This window comes from Schistocerca gregaria, chromosome 3, assembly GCF_023897955.1.
Source record: "Schistocerca gregaria isolate iqSchGreg1 chromosome 3, iqSchGreg1.2, whole genome shotgun sequence".
NCBI classification, from domain to species: Eukaryota; Metazoa; Arthropoda; class Insecta; order Orthoptera; family Acrididae; genus Schistocerca; species Schistocerca gregaria.
Genome location: NC_064922.1, coordinates 794,414,053 through 794,434,908, shown reverse-complemented (window position 1 = coordinate 794,434,908; position 20,856 = coordinate 794,414,053).

Genomic DNA, 20,856 nt, shown 5'->3' with positions numbered 1-20,856 from the left:
CTGTCATATTTTTCGTCAAAGTTCAAGATGGCTCACAACAACAACTTATTATTAACCACAGCAGTTCCATGTACCACAATTGCACTGTGTGCACATGCGGAAGAGAAGCAGGGGAAAAAAAGGAAACACACCTGGGTGAAGCCGTGGGTTTTACGACGACACGATAAAACATTCAACAAAACTTGTTACGTGAGCTTATAGTGGAGGACGTGAAGTCGTACATCAGTTACTTAAGAATGGATGAGCATACATTTCTGTATGTACTCAATGAAGTGTGTCCTCATATCACAAAGCACAATATTCACTTAAGAACTGCTACATCTGCAGAAGACAGGCTCACTGTAACACTCTTGATTCATTGCTACAGGAGAGGGTTAGGTTGGGTCAGGTCTCCAATGTTCGTAATCTATTTTTGTATTCAGCGTGCTTCACGTTGTAAAGTGCCTCATCAGCTTCATACATCTCTATTAATTTTGTAGTTGTCGGCACACACCAATTGTATTTACTGGCAATGTTTATAAAAACCCTACAGACGACAGACTGCAGCGATGCTAGCGCTCCATGTGGTAACATGTCACATTGCAGTGAACAGAAGACAAGCGACTTCTTTGATCAAATCTACAGCGAGGCCCTAGATTTGATCAAATATTGGGCGACATTTGACAAAGTTCCCTATTACACCACCAAATATCTTTGACAAATATGTTGGACAAACATATTTGACAAGGAAATTTGATAGTGTAATACCGGCATAACTCATTAGATAGAGGTGCTTTTAGAGGGAGAGAGAACAAGGACGTGGTGGACTAGCTTTCGAAGGAGCCGGTCATGCTGAAAGTGTCCGAACGCATTATGTGTAAAATGAAGTGATATTGAGACTTCCGCATTTCGGTACAGTGACAAAGGTAGCTCGTGTTTACCATTAACTATCTGTGAAATTTCAAGAATCGAGAGATATTTTGTTCTGGAGAAAATCACGTGTGTAAACTTTGAACTAAAAGCGTGGCGGTAATAAGTAATTTTTTTTCTTACTTAGTATTTATGGCGAGCAAAAACTTTATTTAAAGACAACTACTGAATGCCGAGTACAAAAGTAAATAGCAGTTTGTTGACTGTGTTACTCTCGTAATTGATTTCGGAATTGGATAGGAAAAGTTCTGTCTGTTTGAGTGTGACGAGGACAGTGAACAAGAACTTTCATAATTTGAACACATGTGGGCTGATGATCTTGCTTAACAGCAATAAAAAAATCCTAATGGAAGTTTAAAACGATCTTTGAATTTATAAATTTGAACAGCAACCCATTTCCGATTTATCCTTTAGAGTTCACAAGACTATTTTCTGATTTTTGTACTTACAGCGGCCTCCGACGTGTAGTTATGAAACCTCAGTTTCTTTAACACTGCTTTTCTGAGATCTCTTAAGCAGCTCTGCAATCAGGAGTTACGTATGCAGATTTGCAGCAGTATCAAGGTAGGTGGACAATTTATGTTGCAGAACCGCCGTCGATGTGCGAAAGAGCGCGTTACGTCGCAGGATGTAGACGACGCTGGCGCGTTGGTCGTCTGCTCTGTGTTTATGGATTATACCACGACAGCACAAATTCAATGTTATTGCTTGCGTCGTCTGTCATACTGGCTTACTACACCTCCTACCATAGCTAGAGAGTTCTTATAGAGATACGACAGTAAAATCCGACGGCAAGTCTGAGAAGCATATTTAAAACTATTACGATAAACCTCCAAACGTAACTCTCATTTAACACATAGTTGCAAGAGAGCGCAAGCTGCGAATGTTACTCAAATCCAACAAAACTCGGAGCAATCGTATGTCCGCCGGAACTTCGATGCAGATAATCGGGAGGCCACAAGGGCTGCAGTGACAATTCAGCAGTCACGAACTCGTCGCATTTTTGGCGCTGAGCGTCACGCGTCTCTTGTAACTTCCGAGATGCTTGAAGATTCACAACGACGGCGTCATTTAAAGTCTTTACAACAACCAGAGCAACAGCTTTACATGTGGAACGTAGGAGCATTTTGGTGGGGTTGCATTTGATTATGATCCTTTAATTGACTATGTTAATCATAAATTAGTCATCTCAGGTGGATGGATCAAAAGTGCAGACACTATACTGAATTGAAAAGGAAGCAAGAAACAGTTAGCATGCGTTTCTCTTGTGGCAAAATCTCACATCCAGTGTATAACGCACATACTTTAGTTATCTTATGGTATACGGTCAAAATTTAAACACTACACACTTTCTCCACCTCAGGAAAAATCGGTTTGTTCTTGCGTATTAGGTATGGTCTAGGACAGGCCTTAGGTAGCTTATAAAAACACCATTTTGTCATCTGCGATTCCTGAGAAATCCTCGAAATGCCACAATCTTTGAATATGAATAGTTCCAATTGTGGAGATGGCAACTTCTACAGTTTCTGTTGATGGCAGAGGGTCAAATTTTTTCACTTTTTTCTTATGATAACTTTCCCGTGGAACTTCGAAACTTCATTCGATATCATTTTCCGTTACACAGAGGTTCTAAGTTACCGAAATTACGCAGAAAACCGCAAAAACTGGTTTCTAGTCATTTTTACAACATGTATCGCAGAAATCGAAATAACTAACCGTACAAATTGGCTCAAATTTTTACTGTACATTCCTTAGACAGTCACCTATTAACCTCATTTTTCTCATTTTCCAAAATCCGTATCCGCTATGAAGATACAGCTGAAAATCCATGAATCTCGGGTTCCAGAAGTTCCAGTTGTGGGAATCGCTACTTCTATAATTTATATTGATGGCGAATAATCGAATGTTTTACCATGAGTTCTTAAGATGACAGTCTCGGGGAACTTCGAAACATTGTTTGGCATCATTATTAGTTACCAAGATAAAGAGTTTCAAAGTTGTCATACTGATGCAAAAAATATGCACTTAATACCCTCGCGGAAGCGTAAATGTAATTTTAACTGACGTGGTGAACACATGACAAGGGTTCTAGGTTCATTGTAAGTGTTCTGACGTCACCAAACAATTTTTAGTCGTCATTTTTTTCAACACTAAAATTTATGGCGCACTTTCTTTGTGTAATGGGCACTTCGCTCCTATACAAATATGCCCGAAGTGCCACTGCAGTTACAAATGATTGGCTAAGAACAATATCAACATGCCGAAAAGGAGCTTCAGTCTGGAACCGTGCGACCACAACGGTCGCAGGTTCTAATCCTGCCTCGGGCATGGATGTGTGTGATGTCCTTTCGTTAGTTAGGTTTAAGTAGTTCTAAGTACTAGGGGACTGATGACCTCAGATGTTAAGTCACGTAGTGGTCAGAGCCATTTGAAGGGGGAGAGGGGGGGGGGGCGAGGCAACAGTTGTAGTGCTCTATACTGTGAATCAGTGGGAGAAAAATCAGACATAGGGAGAGGGACAAAGAGCGCGAATATGTTCGCATGACAAAATTTTTGTTGAGGAACGGCGGAATGAGAATTGAAGTAGCTGGTTCCTCACTTTTCTGTCAGAGTATTTCCAAAAGTAACATATTAGCCTTTTTGTGCTAAGATCTGGGCATTTTTCCACTGGTTTATACTATAGTGATATACTTTGCACGAGAACTGCCGGCAGAATCTGAGCGAATTAATAGCGTTACCTGTCGCAACAGTTTGAATCAGAGTGTGTGGCATTACGCAGACACGTGTGTTATCGAGCCACTGCTAATAGTACTAATTTCGTTCGGTCGCGTGTTGGATGCATTGTTATCCTGTATTACAGAAAGTGTGAACGTTCGAGGAAGTCACACAGGTCGTGACTTGTCATTGAATTGTACTTATAAAACCGATACCTCTGAAGAAATAGAGCAAAATGTTCCGGTGCAGAGAAGAAAGTTTACGTGTAGGTGTATAAGAGTAACTATTCCTAATTTTCAGACGTCATAGATGACAAGAACGTAAACATCACTGGTACTTGCCAATAGTACGGTGTCTACAAATGCTTCGTTTCCTACACTAAAGCCATAGCTCATCATTCAGGTATTAGATGATTTTGTTTCACTTGTTATTCTTACCGCGAAAGCATTGAACTCCTGAAATTATTTTGTTGCTGTAAGCTAAAAAATGTCTTCCGTGGAATTTGTTTTTTATTTGCGGGCATTAAAATATGTAACATTGTTTTTCCAAAAAGCTTCCTAATTACAATACTGGCACTGAAAGTTGAATTTCCTACCTCCAGTATGTAATTTTTTTCCCGAACACATTTTCTGCATTCACATTTCTACTTTCAACACATGTTTTCACTCAGAATAAGAGTATATTGTTTTTAACTACAAACTTAAATACCATTTACAAATAAATTTGGACTTTTCATTCTATGTAATTATAATAATTTCATAGAAAGAAAAAGTTAGCAGCACCTCTACGTGATGTGCCCTTGTTAAGTGCATGCCCTAAATTTCACACTCGTTTTCCACTGAAGTTCTTCCAGCACTTTATTACAGTATATAACTTACTTCATCCCAGTGCAAGTTCAAAGCGACGCTTAACTGGACATAGCTTTTTTTTTTGGGGGGGGGGGGGGGGGGGGGTGTTTCAAATGGCTCTAAGCACTATGGGACTTAACATCTCAGGTCATCAGTCCGCTAGACTTAGCACAATCTTAAACGTAACTACCCTAAGGACATCACACACATCGATGCCGAGGCAGGATTCGAACCTCCGACCGCAGCAGCAGCTCGGTTCCGGAGTAGAGCGCCTAGAATCGCTCGGCCACAGCGGCCAGCAGGTTTTTTGAGAAAAATGTTTAATTTCGTGCCCTCTGTTATTTCAGAAAGCTAGTAAAAGCTATTGCGATACACCTTGTGTAATGTTCTGTTATAATCAGAGTTATTTGCAATGTAGTAAAAAAATCGTCAACTACGCCTTAAGCTGCTCCCCGCCGGTTTGAAATACTAAGTACTACATGATTTGTATATTGACAAAATATCTGGTGCCAATAACGCTGCGACATGTAATGTGCCGGCTCTTCTCGTTCCCTGGCCGTCTCACACATTTCAGTAAACAGACATCAGCGCATTGTCATGTAAACTCCAATGAATCGTGCAACGGGGAGCATATTATAGCCTACTTGACTGTTATACTGTCAATGACGATTTTCAAGCCTTTCGTTCAGGAAATGTTGGAATCACAGCATCAGTCTAGTTGCCTAGCCAAATTAGATTCAGTTGCCAAAGTTCCCAAATCTGTGAGATGTTGTTGACGCATAGTCCATCTGAAACAACTTTTATTACTTGTATGAGTGCTGAATGATCATTCTGCTTTAGCTACGGTCACTGGAAAAGTCTAAAATATGGATGGGAACAAGGTTAAAAATTTAGGCTTTTTCATCTTGTTTAAGTGTTCCAATGATTCCTAAGTTATATACCCAAAGTATGAAGTATGAATTGTTTTCAGATTTTTAATTTCGCCTTCTAAATCTGTAGTGATATTATTATGGTATTCATTGATAAATAACTTGCATATTTTAGCCACCTAATCGTCAGTCATCTTAGAGTACTTCCATAAAACCCAAACGTACCATATACAGGGTGTTTCAAGAATGACCGGTATATTTGAAACGGCAATACAAACTAAACGAGCAGCGATAGAAATACACCGTTTGTTGCAATATGCTTGGGACAATAGTACATTTTCAGGCAGACAAACTTTCGAAATTACAGTAGTTACAATTGTCAACAACAGATGGCGCTGCGGTCTGGGAAACTCTATAGTACGATATTTTCCACATATCCACCATGTGTAGCAATAATATGGCGTAGTCTCTGATTGAAATTACCCGAAACATTTGACAACGTGTCTGGCGGAATGGCTTCACATGCAGATGAGATGTACTGCTTCAGCTGTTCAATTGTTTCTGGATTCTGGCGGTACACCTGGTCTTTCAAGTGTCCCCACAGAAAGAAGACACAGGGGTTCATGTCTGGCGAATAGGGAGGCCAATCCACGCCGCCTCCTGTATGTTTCGGATAGCCCAAAGCAATCACACGATCATCGAAATATTCATTCAGGAAATTAAAGACGTCGGCCGTGCGATGTGGCCGGGCACCATCTTGCATAAACCACGCGGTGTTCGCAGTGTCGTCTAAGGCAGTTTGTACCGCCACAAATTCACGAAGAATGTCCAGATAGCGTGATGCAGTAATCGTTTCGGATCTGAAAAATGGGCCAATGATATCTTTGGACACAATGGCGGCCCAGACCAGTACTTTTTGAGGAGACAGAGACAATGGGACATGAACATGGGGCTTTTCGGTTCCCCATATGCGCCAGTTCTGTTTATTGACGAAGCCGTCCACGTAAAAATAAGCTTCGTCAGTAAACCAAATGCATATCGCCGTCATCAATCCTGTGCACTATGTCGTTAGCGAATGTCTCTCGTGCAGCAATGGTAGCGGCGCTGAGGGGTTGCCGCGTTTGAATTTTGTATGGATAGAGGTGTAAACTCTGGCGCATGAGACGATACGTGGACGTTGGCGTCATTTGGACCGCAGCTGCAACACGGCGAACGGAAACCCGAGGCCGCTCTTGCATCACCTGCTGCACTAGCTGCGCGTTGCCCTCTGTGGTTGCCATATGCGGTCGCCCTACCTTTCCAGCACGTTCATCCGTCACGTTCCCAGTCCGTTGAAATTTTTCAAACAGATCCTTTATTGTATCACTTTTCGGTCCTTTGGTTACATTAAACCTCCGTTGAAAACTTCGTCTTGTTGCAACAACACTGTGTTCTAGGCGGTGGAATTCCAACACCAGAAAAATCCTCTGTTCTAAGGAATAAACCATGTTGTCCACAGCACACTTGCACGTTGTGAACAGCACACGCTTACAGCAGAAAGACGACGTACAGAATGGCGCACCCACAGACTGCGTTGTCTTCTACACTCCTGGAAATGGAAAAAAGAACACATTGCCACCGATGTGTCAGACCCACCATACTTGCTCCGGACACTGCGAGAGGTCTGTACAAGCAATGATCACACGCACGGCACAGCGGACACACCAGGAACCGCGGTGTTGGCCGTCGAATGGCGCTAACTGCGAAGCATTTGTGCACCGCCGCCGTCAGTGTCAGCCAATTTGCCGTGCCATACGGAGCTCCATCGCAGTCTTTAACACTGGTAGCATGCCGCGACAGCGTGGACGTGAACCGTATGTGCAGTTGTCGACTTTGAGCGAGGGCGTATAGTGGGCATGCGGGAGGCCGGGTGGACGTACCGCCGAATTGCTCAACACGTGGGGCGTGAGGTGTCCACAGTACATCGATGTTGTCGCCAGTGGTCGGCGGAAGGTGCACGTGCCCGTCGACCTGGGACCGGAGCGCAGCGACGCACGGATGCACGCCAAGACCGTAGGATCCTACGCAGTGCCGTAGGGGACTACACCGCCACTTCCCAGCAAATTAGGGACACTGTTGCTCCTGGGGTATCGGCGAGGACCATTCGCAACCATCTCCATGAAGCTGGGCTCCGGTCCCGCACACCGTTAGGCCGTCTTCCGCTCACGCCCCAACATCGTGCATCCCGCCTCCAGTGGTGTCGCGACAGGCGTGAATGGAGGGGCGAATGGAGACGTGTCGTTTTCAGCGATGAGAGTCACTTCTGCCTTGGTGCCAATGATGGTCGGATGCGTGTTTTGCGCCGTGCAGGTGAGCGCCACAATAGGACTGCATACGACCGAGGCACACAGGGCCAACACCCGGCATCATGGTGTGGGAAGCGATCTCCTACACTGGCCGTACACCTCTGGTGATCGTCGAGGGGACACTGAATAGTGCACGGTACATCCAAACCGTCATCGAACCCATCGTTCTACCATTCCTAGACCGGCAAGGGAACTTGCTGTTCCAACAGGACAATGCACGTCCGCATGTATCCCGTGCCACCCAACGTGCTCTAGAAGGTGTAAGTCAACTACCCTGGCCAGCAAGATCTCCGGATCTGTCCCCCATTGAGCATGTTTGGGACTGGATGAAGCGTCGTCTCACGCGGTCTGCACGTCCAGCACGAACGCTGGTCCAACTGAGGCGCCAGGTGGAAATGGCATGGCAAGCCGTTCCACAGGACTACATCCAGCATCTTTACGATCGTCTCCATGGGAGGAAAGCAGCCTGCATTGCTGCGAAAGGTGGATATACACTGTACTAGTGTCGACATTGTGCATGCTCTGTTGCCTGTGTCTATGTCCCTGTGGTTCTGTCAGTGTGATCATGTGATGTATCTGACCCCAGGAAAGTGTCAATAAAGTTTCCCCTTCCTGGGACAATGAATTCACGGTGTTCTTATTTCAATTTCCAGGAGTGTATATCTTTCACATCACTTGCAGCGCCATCTGTTGTTGAAAATTGTAACTACTGTAATTTCGAAAGTTTGTCCGCCTGAAAATGTACTGTTGTCCCAAGCATATTGCAACAAACGGGTATTTCTATCGCCGCTCGTTTAGTTTTTATTGCCGTTTCAAATATACCGGTCATTTTTGAAACACCCTGTAAGATCTTAAGTGTTTCATTTGGATTTTTAAGTTAAACACTAGATTGCCAGTAATTACATAAAATTTATTTATATGGAATGAATCTTCTGAATTCACACCTGTCACTTCATTACTGGCTTCATCACGAAACGATTTCCTCTTCTTAGTGCGCATCTCCGGAAATTAAGGATCGATGTTAACTGCACTGACAACATCTTCAGATCAGGGGCAATGCCGTCCCAATTTTCGCGGAGATATTTTAATTCATTTAATAAACTCTGAGTGTCTTACCCCAATATCAAAGGTAGTATTTCGAGCTTAAAGTAATTTGCTTCTGTAGTAAACTAATACCAATAACTTTAGCCAAACTGATGCCATCTCACGTAGCCCAACATATCTCGTACCACAGAATGTGTTTCAGCTGACAAATATAACTTACTGAGAGCCTCAACAGCCATCACAATCTTATCCAAGTGACCTGCAATGAGTATTGCAGCGTCTATCTGAACCCTCCCACCGGTGCAAGACATGGAATATAAAGAACTTCAACACATTGTTTCAGAATTTAGCATCGTTGTGGACTGCTACTAAACATGTTGTACAAAAGTCGAATCATTCCGCAGTATCTGCATCACGAGAACTCTCAGCTGCATAAAAAGTGGCTCTGAGCACTATGGGACTTAACTGCTTTGGTCATCAGTCCTTTAGAACTTAGAACTACTTAAACCTAACTAACCTAAGGACATCACACACATCCATACCCGAGGCAGTATTCGAACCTGCGACCGTAGCGGTCACTCGGTTCCAGACTGTAGCACCTAGAACCGCTCGGTCACTACGGGCGGCAACTGTATGAACTCCACATAAAGCTATAATAAGGACATCCAGAAAATTTCGTAAGAGGATTTCGCTGAAAAAAAATGGGTCTGAGCTTTTTTTATAAGGCTCTATAATATTACTTCCGTTACCATAACCTTATCCGAACCATTCACTGGTAGAAAATAAGTGTTTCACAAGTGTTGATCTAATGAAATGTGCAATAGCAATTCTCGTTTTCTTATTTCAATCTACGAATTCCAGAATCTATTTATTTCATATTAATCAGTTTCCTTCTTGAAGTAAATGTAATGCACGGTGAGTATTGTTTATTCAGTACAATTTTATTAGCGAGTTGTATCAACAATAAATGAATGATAAGAGGGATGTTCGCAAAGTAAGGTCGCGAAATGGAAACGACGGTGAAAATGCGATGAAGCTTTGCACACATGTACTAAGCCTGTCCGATCGCGTCACGTCGCTATTTTCAGTTCTGAGCGCACAGTAACACGTAAAGATGCATAGAACAACAGTGTCTCCCACCAAGTATGGCTGCTCCCTGCGAGATTTCGCCTGATTTCATGCAATGCCACATAATGAACCTGTTTTGCATTTCATTCTTCGCGATAATTCTAGGCCGCACACTGCAGCTGCAATGAGGGCGCCACTACAGTGTTTTCGATGGGAAGTTGTGCGACTGGATTCGTGGTTTCCTGTCAGGAACGTCGCAGTTCGTAGTAATAGACGGCAAATCATCGAGTAAAACTGAAGTGATATCAGGTGTTCCCCAGGGAAGCGTCCTGGGACGTCTGCTGTTCCTGATCTATATAAATGACCTGGGTGACAATCTCAGCAGTTCTCTTAGGTTGTTCGCAGATGATGCTGTAATTTACCGTCTAGTAAGGTCAACCGAAGACCAGTATCAATTGCAAAGCGATTTAGAAGAGATTGCTGTGTGGTGTGGCAGGTGGCAGTTGACGCTAAATAACGAAACGTGTGAGGTGATCCACATGAGTTCCAAAAGAAATCCGTTGGTATTCTATTACTCGATAAATAGTACAATTCTCAAGGCTGTCAATTCAACTAAGTACCTGGGTGTTAAAATTATGAACAACTTCAGTTGGAAAGACCACATAGACAATATTGTGGGGAAGGCGAGCCAAAGGTTGCGTTTCATTGGCAGGACACTTAGAAGATACAACAAGTCCACTAAAGAGACAGCTTGTATTACACTCGTTCGTCCTCTGTTAGAATATTGCTGCGCGGTGTGGGATCCTTACAAGGTGGGATTGACGGAGGACATCGAAAGGATGCAAAAAAGGGCAGCTCGTTTTGTATTATCACGTAATAGGGGAGAGAGTGTGGCAGATATGATACGCGAGTTGGGATGGAAGTCATTAAAGCAAAGACTTTTTCGTCGCGGCGAGATCTATTTACGAAATTTCAGTCACCAACTTTGTATTCCGAATGCGAAAATATTTTGTTGAGCACAACCTACATAGGTACGAATGATCATCAAAATAAAATAAGAGAAATCAGAGCTCGAACAGAAAAGTTTAGGTGTTCGTTTTTACCGCCTGCTGTTCGGGAGTGGAATGGTAGAGAGATAGTATGATTGTGGTTCTATGAACCCTCTGCCAAGCGCTTAAATGTGAATTGCAGAGTAGTCATGTATATGTAGATGTAGAAGTGTTTTATCACGCTGACAGAATGGACTTGGCTCCCTCTGATGTTCATCTCTGCTAATATGAATCACTGGCTATGAACGCAACATTTTGGAACAGACAACGAACTGAAGAAAAGCGTACAGAAGTGGCGGAAGGCACAGGCAATTGCCTTCTATTATGAGGGCATTGCAAAGTTGGTACAAAGCTTTGACAGATGTCTATGTCGGAGTAGTGACTACGAACAGACGTAGCAGAAAGGTGTAGCAAACTGTTGTAAAGAAAACATTTTTGATTTTCACTATGGTTCCCATTTCGCGACTGATCGGAAATTACTTTCTGAATAGCCCTCGTACTTCTCATTTTCTCTCTATTCCAAGAAGGCAAACCTGACATGATAAAAATAACTAGAAATAAATTCATTATGTGTATCACTTGACAGATAATGCACTTGTAACAGCTTTCCATCTTCTTGTCGTGCTCTGACCTTGCTAATGTGTTTTACAAGAAACTAGTCACAGTGACATAAGAGCTCTAATTTTCCTTGAAATCTTCCATTATTTGGATCTCAAATTTTCTGAGCTGGAACTCTCAAGGTCAAACTTCTTTGACCAAGAAATTACACAACTATTAATATGAGAGATCACTTGTAAGTCGGCTACTTTACATACGAACAAAAGAAGAACTCTTAACTTCCGAGAATTAGCTTGTCCAATGCGCCTCTCTCATGCCATTTCATTTATTTATTTTTATTCTCCTGTCAGAATAACTGTGTACAAACAAAAATATTTTATTTTAAGTTTACTCTTGAATGCAAAATATTTCTGTATACTCGTTTTTCGCGTAAAATCACCTGTCGTCGTCTACATTTACTGGCGAAATTTTTTTGGTAGGATTTACAAGAATAATGTTCTAGACATGTATGTGCTTGATGTTGTAGATAAGTAAGAGAAAAAGGAACTGGTGCCAATGGAGATGCCTGAGAGACACGAAAAGCGGAAAATCAATGGCGGGCTGTTATCGCTGGAAGCTGGGAAGTGTGTCAGAAAGCAGAGCAATGATAAACATCCGCAAAAGACAAAGCTTAAAAAGGGGCTGGAAAGATGCACTTCTTTGGTTGTTTAAAAATCTTCTGTTTCTCTCGCTGGACTTTCGGAGATGGTACAGATGTGAATTATTGATACTGAACGGGGACATATTAGCATTTTTCTTAGTGAGTCCGACCTGAAAGATGATTCTGATGCCTAAACGGTGAGGGACTGAATGAAACTTTTAGTTTTCCAGCTAACACAGTCAAGATCTGCACGGATTCAGCGTCTAATTCTAAAAGAATAAAGTAGCCGCTCGTAATTAAACAGCTGACTGGACGATGAAAATTGTTTCCATAAAAGTTTGTGTGTTGAAAATATCTAACGTTTAGAAAATATGGAATCACAAAACAACCGGAAGTCGCTATTTAGTCCATTTGGTACCTACACTGAATTCGAGGTTTCCAAAATACTTCTATCTAAATGCTAGTGGGAGGAGTTATATTAATAGGAGCAAACGCATGAAGAGAGAGAGTTTGTTAAAAATGTTTAAGGATCAGAGACAAGGCAGCAGTGACGAATAGGGAACATTTTATATTTCCTAAATAAAAAACACCTAGGGACGGAATCAAAGGGGACGTTGTGGGAGCCCATTTCAGTAGTGTGTAGCCCAAGGGAGAATAAGAGTCTGTAACGGTTAGATACGGCACAAAAAGTGTCTATGTCTGTTTATTGAATTTTCACAGTTTTAAGTTTCAGGAAGCGTAATAATAAAATTTTCTTCTAATCACGGGTAAACCTGTCGTAATTAAGCTGTTGACAGGATGATGAAAATCGTTTTCATAGAAGGTTATGCGTTGAAAATATCTAATGTCTAGAAAAAAAAGGTTCAAAATTGGTTCAAATGGCTCTGAGCACCATGGGACTTAACAGCTGAGGTCATCTGTCTCCCAGAACATCTTAAACCTAACTAACCTAAGGACATTACACACCTCCATGCCCGAGGCAGGATTCGAACCTGCGACTGTAGCGGTGGCGCGGTTCCACACTGAAGCGAATAGAACCGCTCTGCCACTTCGGCCGGCTAGAAAATACGGAATCACTGAACAGCCGGAAGTCGCTGTTTTGTCCTTTTGGTACCTAAAATGAAATCGAGGTTTCCAAAATGTTTCTATTGTCTACCTGAATGTTAGTCGGAGAAGCCGTATTAATAGGAACCAACGCTTGGAACTAAAGAAGTCACAGGAGGAGATCATATCTCTCATTCGTCCATCCGTCGCTTCAGTCTGCATATATAGTTCACAGGCGTTTGAGACTTGAAAAGGTATCTGCAATCATATAATTTGATTTGATATCTCTGACTATTCAGCGGTAAGTCTCTTTGAATTCCAGCTATCTGAGTCTGACAAGTGAAGGAGCTGTACTAGAACTAGTCAAGGATTTTACATTAACAAACACATAAAATATCTAGAAGAACTGTTAACGGACGCTGGAGAAGGATTAAATTTTAAGAATATCGTCACAAAAGAAAAGGTGCAGGGAATTTATGTTCTTAAATCAGTTGAGCAATCGAAGGAAGGCAACTTTATGCCATCTCCAATAGAACAATGTCTGGTAAGTACGATGGTCATCAAAACAATTTCCGTGTTTACAACAGCTTTACTTATCAAGATGTTAAGAGTGTGACAGTGGAAAAATGAGACCGTGAGACAATGACTTTAATATTTTGTCATAGCAGCTTTGTAAATTTTAGTCTATTGAATTTAAGAGTTTTCAGTGCTTCCAACAAAATATGGTCCTCGACTTTGAGAAATTATGCATCAGTCTTAGCTTCCACTTCTTCATTATTTGATATTAATTTACATCTACTGGGCGACTTCATTTATATTGGAAGCAAAAATCAATCATTGGATCGCAAACATGGTGAATACTGCGTGTTGAGGCACTTTGAAGCGGTGTACATGCAGTTTCGCACTAATTACTCTATTCGAAGTGAATGTGAGAACGAGTTTTTACAATGGAGAGTTTGTTTTAGCCCATGCCCATGGAATAAGATCTAGGCTAAATTTATATTTACCAAGAAATAAAGAATGAACACAAATCGAAACAGCATTTTCTGTCAAAGATTACATGGTACGTGAGGGAGTTGGAAAATAAGTTTCCCCTGTCGACTTTGGTCACAGTTGAGAGTGAAACGAATACAAGGTGAATGAGACATTAAAGGTAAGACATATCTTTATTTTTCTACATGATTTCCGAGTACATTGAGAAATTTGTCATACCGCTTTATAAGCTTCAGAAAGCCTTCCAGGAAAAAATCAGGGCGTTGCATACGGAAGAAGCGTTGAACGGCTTGTTTGATGTCAGCACTGCTGCCAAAGCGTCTTCCACCGAGAGTCTTCTTCAAAGCACGAAACAAATGGAAGTCACTTGGTGTGAGATCCGGACTGTAAGGCGGATGGTGTAGGCGCTCCCAACCAAGAGTTGCAATATGGTTTTGCGTTGCCGTCGCAGTGTGTGGCCTCGCATTGTCATCCAACAGTAGAACGCCAGATCTGAGAAGGCCAGGACGCTTTTTCCGAATCACCTCTTTCAATTTTGACATAGTGGCATAGTACCGCGCAGCACTGATGGTTGCATCCTCCAGAAAGTCCAGGAGCAAAATTCCTTTGGCGTCCCAGAAAACGGTGAGTAGCACTTTACCTGCAGACGGAGTGCTTTTGAACGTCAGGTGATGACGGATGTTTCCACTCCCTGGAAGCGGCCTTTCGCTCATATCACACGGCTCTGCCCACATTCGACAGGGGACACTTGTTTTCCAACTCTCCCTCGTACTATAAATTCCCAAGGAGATTATGGAAACGCACTTATTTAAAAGCTACTTTGAAGGTACCTATTAAGCAATACATTCTACGTAATGTTGAAAAGAAATGAAGTCCACGTACTACATTATTTGCTGGGAGACCCCATCTGGGGGTTGTTCGGCCACCTAGTGCAAGTCTTTTTATTTGAGGACACTTTGGCGACCTGAGCGTCGACGATGATGAAATTATGGTGAAGACGACATTGCACCCAGTCCCCGGACGGATGAAAGTCACCGTCACGGCAGGAAATCGAACTGAGGTCCTGGACGTTCTCCGTCCTTGGAGATATGAGAATAACTTAGAGTTTTATAAAAAAAGTAAATTAACTGTCATTAACAAAATTGAAATAGAAGAAGGAAAATGAACTAAATAAATATAATCCTGATTTACGAACCTTTTCCCGTTGAAGAAATTAGGAAATTATAGTGATAAATTCGCGCACTTCTTTGCCTATCGTTTGCCAATGGCATTTGCAGATAATTTTGGCCAGTAACTTGACATTTATCGTGAAATTAACTTCTGAATATTCAGTGCTACTGACGTAGGTAGATCTGGTAACCCCTTAAACAAGGGAGTGTTGTCTTCACAATGTAGCAGACGCACTGTCTGCCCAGCCAAATATAGCTACGGTGTTTTGCAGTCGGAAATAATTTATGATCGAGGCGCAAAATTGTAGTGACATCAATATGTTGAGGAGATATCTTCGTTATCACTGCGAACTTCTCGCTCGTCCATCTCAAAATGAGCACAGATCTTCAAAAAGAAAGTAGTGGGCATTGTAGGCTACCTGGCTTCATGAATTACAAAGCGGACTCGGTAACAATTTCAGTTTAAATTTCTGTTCAGGTGTAGGTTGTGTTTCTGAGACTTCATCATGCGAAATGTCTCTGATGTGCATGGCTGTCACCGACCCACTGATGTTTCTCCAGACTTGAGTGTATAAGGTTCGCAGGTGTTTCACTTATATGGATTGTCTGGGGTGCTCATTATTAAGACTTAGTAGATTAAACATGTGAATGATTTTTGTATCAACGTAGCTTAACTATAAATATTGTTTGTTGATGTAATCCAGCGTAGTTCCCAGGGGAACGGTGTCTGCAGGCGGTCAGAAGAGAAATATACGTTTGGTGTTAGTTTCTTCTTTAGCGTCGAGAATCCGGTATGTCCGCCTGAGACAGATGGCGTTGCGCATCCGTGTTCTGTAGTCCGACGTCACTCATTCTGATAAAAAGGCGTTTTAAGTATGTTTAGGTTCCACGATTATGTTGATAAAATCTGTGTTGTGTAGGGTAAAGGCATTGGAAATACGGCTTAAATATGACTTATTTTCGCCTCGATATATGTGTTAATTTAGTATTGGAGGGCAGCGTGGGGGGTAAAAATCGTAGAGGGAGACCAAGAGATAAATACACTAAGCAGATTCAGAAGGATGTATGTTGCAGTAGGTACTGGGAGATGAAGAAGCTTGCACAGGATAGAGTGGCGTGGAGAGCTGCATCAAACCAGTCTCAGGGCTGAAGACGATCACACACATATGTGTTAAGGCCCTTGCTATCCGGTGTAGGTTGTATATGTGTTGCTCCGTAAGTATATTTTTGCCGGTACCTGTCTTGTTATGTGAGTTTCGATAAGATATTTCTTCCGAGCAAGCCATACTGTACATTGCCAGTTACAGCCTGTCAGTCACTCGTGGTAACCAGTGTTGTAGATGCTGTCCCGGGGGTCCTAAGGTGAGTACGGCTTGTTTTGATTTGTTAAGGGCGACCACAGTGGTTTGCTGGTAATGGCGCGACTATTTCCTCTGCCGTTCGCGCATCTTCGACGCTGTCCAGTAAAATGCTTATACAGGGTGGTCCACTGATCGTGACCGTGCCACATATCTCACGAAATACGCGTCAAACGAAAAAACTACAAAGAACGAAACTTGTCTAGCTTGAAGGGGGAAACCAGATGGCGTTATGGTTGGCACGCGAGATGGCGTTGCCATAGGTCAGACGGTTATCAACTGGATTTTTTTAAAAGTAAGAACCCCCATTTTTTTATTACACATTCGTGTAGTCGAAATATGGATGTTTTAGTTGGACCACTTTCTTCGCTTTGTGATAGATGGCGCTGTAATAGTCACAAAATTATGGCTCACAATTTTAGACGAACAGTTGGTAACAGGTAGGCTTTTTAAATTAAAATACAGAACGTAGGTACGTTTGAACATTTTATTTCGGTTGTTCCAATGTGATACATGTACCTCTATGAATTTATCATTTCTGAGAACGCATGCCGTTATAGCGTGATTACCTGTAAATAACACATTAATGCAAAAAATGCTCAAAATGATGTCCGTCAACTTCAATGCATTTTACAGTACGTGTAACGACATTCCTCTCAACAGCGAGTAGTTCGCCTTCCGTAATGTTCACACATGCATTGACAATGAGCTGACGCATGTTGTCAGGCGTTGTTGGTGGATCACGATAGCAAATATCCTACAACTTTCCCCACAGAAAAGAATCCGGGGACATCAGATCCGGTGAACGCTCTGGCCATGCTATGGTGCTTCGACGACCAATCCACCTGTCATGAAATATTTTATTCAATACCGCTTCAACGCACGCGAGCTATGTGCTGGACATCCATCGTGTTGGAAGTACATCGCCATTCTGTCATGCAGTGAAACATCTTGTAGTAACATCGGGAGAACATTACTTTGGAAATCAACATACATTGCACCATTTAGATTGCCATCGATAAAATGGGGGCCAATTCTCCTTCCTCCCATAACGCTGCACCATACATTAGCCCGCCAAGGTCGCTGATGTTCCACTTGTCGCAGCCATCGTGGATTCTCCGTTGTCCAATAATGCACATTATTCTGGTTTACGTTACCGCTGTTAATGAATGACGCTTCGTCGCTAAATAGAACGCGTGCAAAAAATATGTCATCGTGCCGTAATGAGTGGCCAAATAAGTGGTCCCGACAGTCGGGATACCAGTTACTTTGGAATCAGGCTGGGCATCTCGGACATATTCTTAGTCGTGGTAACCTTTGTGCTCATACGGCAAAGACTACCAAATTCACCGGTTAGTCCCTCAGCCTATAGGGGTAAAACTCAATGGGACTTGGGGCAAATAAGGCTAGCAACCTACTTCCCTGGTACTTTAAGTATGAAGCTGGCAACAATCAGAGCAAAATGCCTCTGACCTTTGGAGGTGACGGAGTCCTACCTCTAACTGACAAACCAGGGACTCCTAAGATACGACTTGGCAAACAAATGGTAATGAGATGGGAAGCTATTAATATCAATGGGGGCTACTCTGGGAAGAAGGTAGAGCTGGCAGAGGCTGCAAGTAAGATGGGACTGGACGTTTTAGCTGTTAGTGACTTTCGGGTAAGGGGTGAGAAAGAAAGGGAAATGGGAGAATACAAGGTCTACCTGTCAGGAGTCAAAGCAGGAATAGCACAATGAGGTGTAGGGCTTTACATCAGGAAAGAAATGGAATCCAGCGTAGTTGCAATAAGGTATGTAAACGAACGACTGATGTGGATAGATTTGACAGTGTCTGGCAAGAAAATTAGGATTGTGTCAGTATATTCGCATTGTGAAGGGACAGATCAAGATAAGATGGATAGTTTTTATGAGGTACTCAGTGATGTAGTTGTTAGAGTAAAGGACAAGGACAGTGTTCTGCTCATGGGTGATTTTAACGCCAGGATTTGAAATCGAACAGATGGGTATGAAAAGGTTATGGGTAAATTTGGAGAGGATATGGAGGCCAACAGGACCGGGAAACAACTCATGGATTTCTGTGTCAGTATGGGCTTAGTAATCACAAACTCCTTTTTTTAAACATTCACTGGTATACTTGGGAAGGCAGGGGAACCAGATCTGTCATTGACTATATAATAACAGATCAGAAATTCAGGAAGGCTGTGAGGGACACACGTGTATTCAGGGGATTCTTTGATGACACTGACCATTATTTAATCTGCAGTGAAATTGGGATTGTGAGGCCGAAAGTGCAGGAGGTCAGGTCCATATGTAGGAGGATAAGAGTGGAGAAACTTCAGGATAAGGAAATCAGGCACAAGTACATAACAGCGATCTCAGAAAGGTACCAGTTAGTTGAATGTAGTCAATTACAGTCATTGGAAAAGGAATGGACAAGGTACAGAGACACAGTACTAGAAGTGGCTAAAAAATGTCTTGGAACAGTAGTGTGTAAAAGGAGGATGAAACAAACAGCTTGGTGGAGTGACACAGTCAAGGCAGCCTGTAAAAGGAAAAAGAAGGCCTATAAAAATGGCTACATACTAGAACTCAGGTAGACAGAGAAAGTTATGTTGAAGAAAGAAACAAAGCCAAACAGGTAATTGCAGCATCCAAGAAGAAATCTTGGGAAGACTTTGGAAACAGGTTGGAGACTATGGGTCAAGCTGCTGGAAAACCATTCTGGAGTGTAATTAGCAGTCTTCGAAAAGGAGGCAATATGGAAATGACAAGTATTTTGGACAGGTCAGGAAAACTGCTGGTGAATCCAGTGGATGCCTTGGGCAGATGGAGCGAATATTTTGAAGAGTTGCTCAACGTAGGTGAAAATGCGATCAGTAATATTTCAGATTTCGAGGTAGAATGGGATAGGAATGATGATAGAAATAGGATCACGTTTGAGGAAGTGGAGAAAATGGTCAATAGATTGCAGTGCAACAAAGAAGCTGGGGTGGATGAAATTGAGTCAGGACTCATCAAATACAGTGGAATGTCAGGTCTTAAATGGCTACACATGATAATTGAAATGGCCTGGGAGTCGGGAGAGGTTCCATCAGACTGGACAAAAGCAGTAATCACGCCAATCTTTAAACATGGAAACAGAAAAGATTGTAACAACTACAGAGGTATCTCTGTAATCAGAGTTGTGGGTAAAATCTTCTCAGGTATTGTTGAAAGGAAAGTGCGAGTATTAGTTGAGGACCAATTGGATGAAAATCAGTGTGAGTTTAGGTTTCTTAGAGGTTGTCAGGACCATATCTTTAGCTTACGGCAAATAATGGAGAAATGTTATGAGTGGAACAGGGAATTCTATCTATGCTTTATGGATCTAGAAAAGGCATATGACCGGGTTCCTCGGAGGAAGTTATTGTCTGTTCTGCGAGATTATGGAATAGGAGGCAAACTTTTGCAAGCAATTAAAGGTCTTTACATGGATAGTCAGGCAGCAGTTAGAGTTGACGGTGAATTGAGTTCATGGTTCAGAGTAGTTTCAGGGGTAAGGCAAGGCTGCAACCTGTCTCCACTGTTGTTCATGTTATTTATGGATCATATGTTGAAAACAATAGACTGGCTGGGTGAGATTAAGATATGTGAACACAAAATAAGCAATCTTGCATATGCGGATGACTTAGTTGTGATGGCAGATTCGATTGAAAGTTTGCAAAGTAAACGGATTGAGTGCCAAATAGGAGGAACAAAGTTAGAACAGGTGGACGGTTTCAAGTACTTAGAATGCATGTTCTCACAGGATGGCAACATAGTGAAAGAACTGGAAGCGAGGTGTAGCAAAGCTAATGCAATGAGCGTTCAGCTACGACCTACTCTCTTCTGCAAGAAGGAAGTCAGTACCAAGACTAAGTTACCTGTGCACCGTTCAATTTTTCGACCAGCTTTGTTGTATGGGAGCGAAAGCTGGGTGGATTCAGGTTACCTTATCAACAAGGTTGAGGTTACGGATATGAAAGTAGCTTGGATGATTTCAGGTACTAGTAGATGGGAACAATGGCACGAGGGTGTCCACAATGATGAAATCAAAGAAAAACTGGGAATGAACTCTACAGATGTAGCAGTCAGTGCGAACAGCCTTAGATGGTGGGGTCATGTTACACGCATGGGAGAAGCAAGGTTACCCAAGAGACTCATGGGTTCAGCAGTAGAGGGTAGGAGGAGTCGGGGCAGGCCAAGGAGAAGGTACCTGGATTCGGTT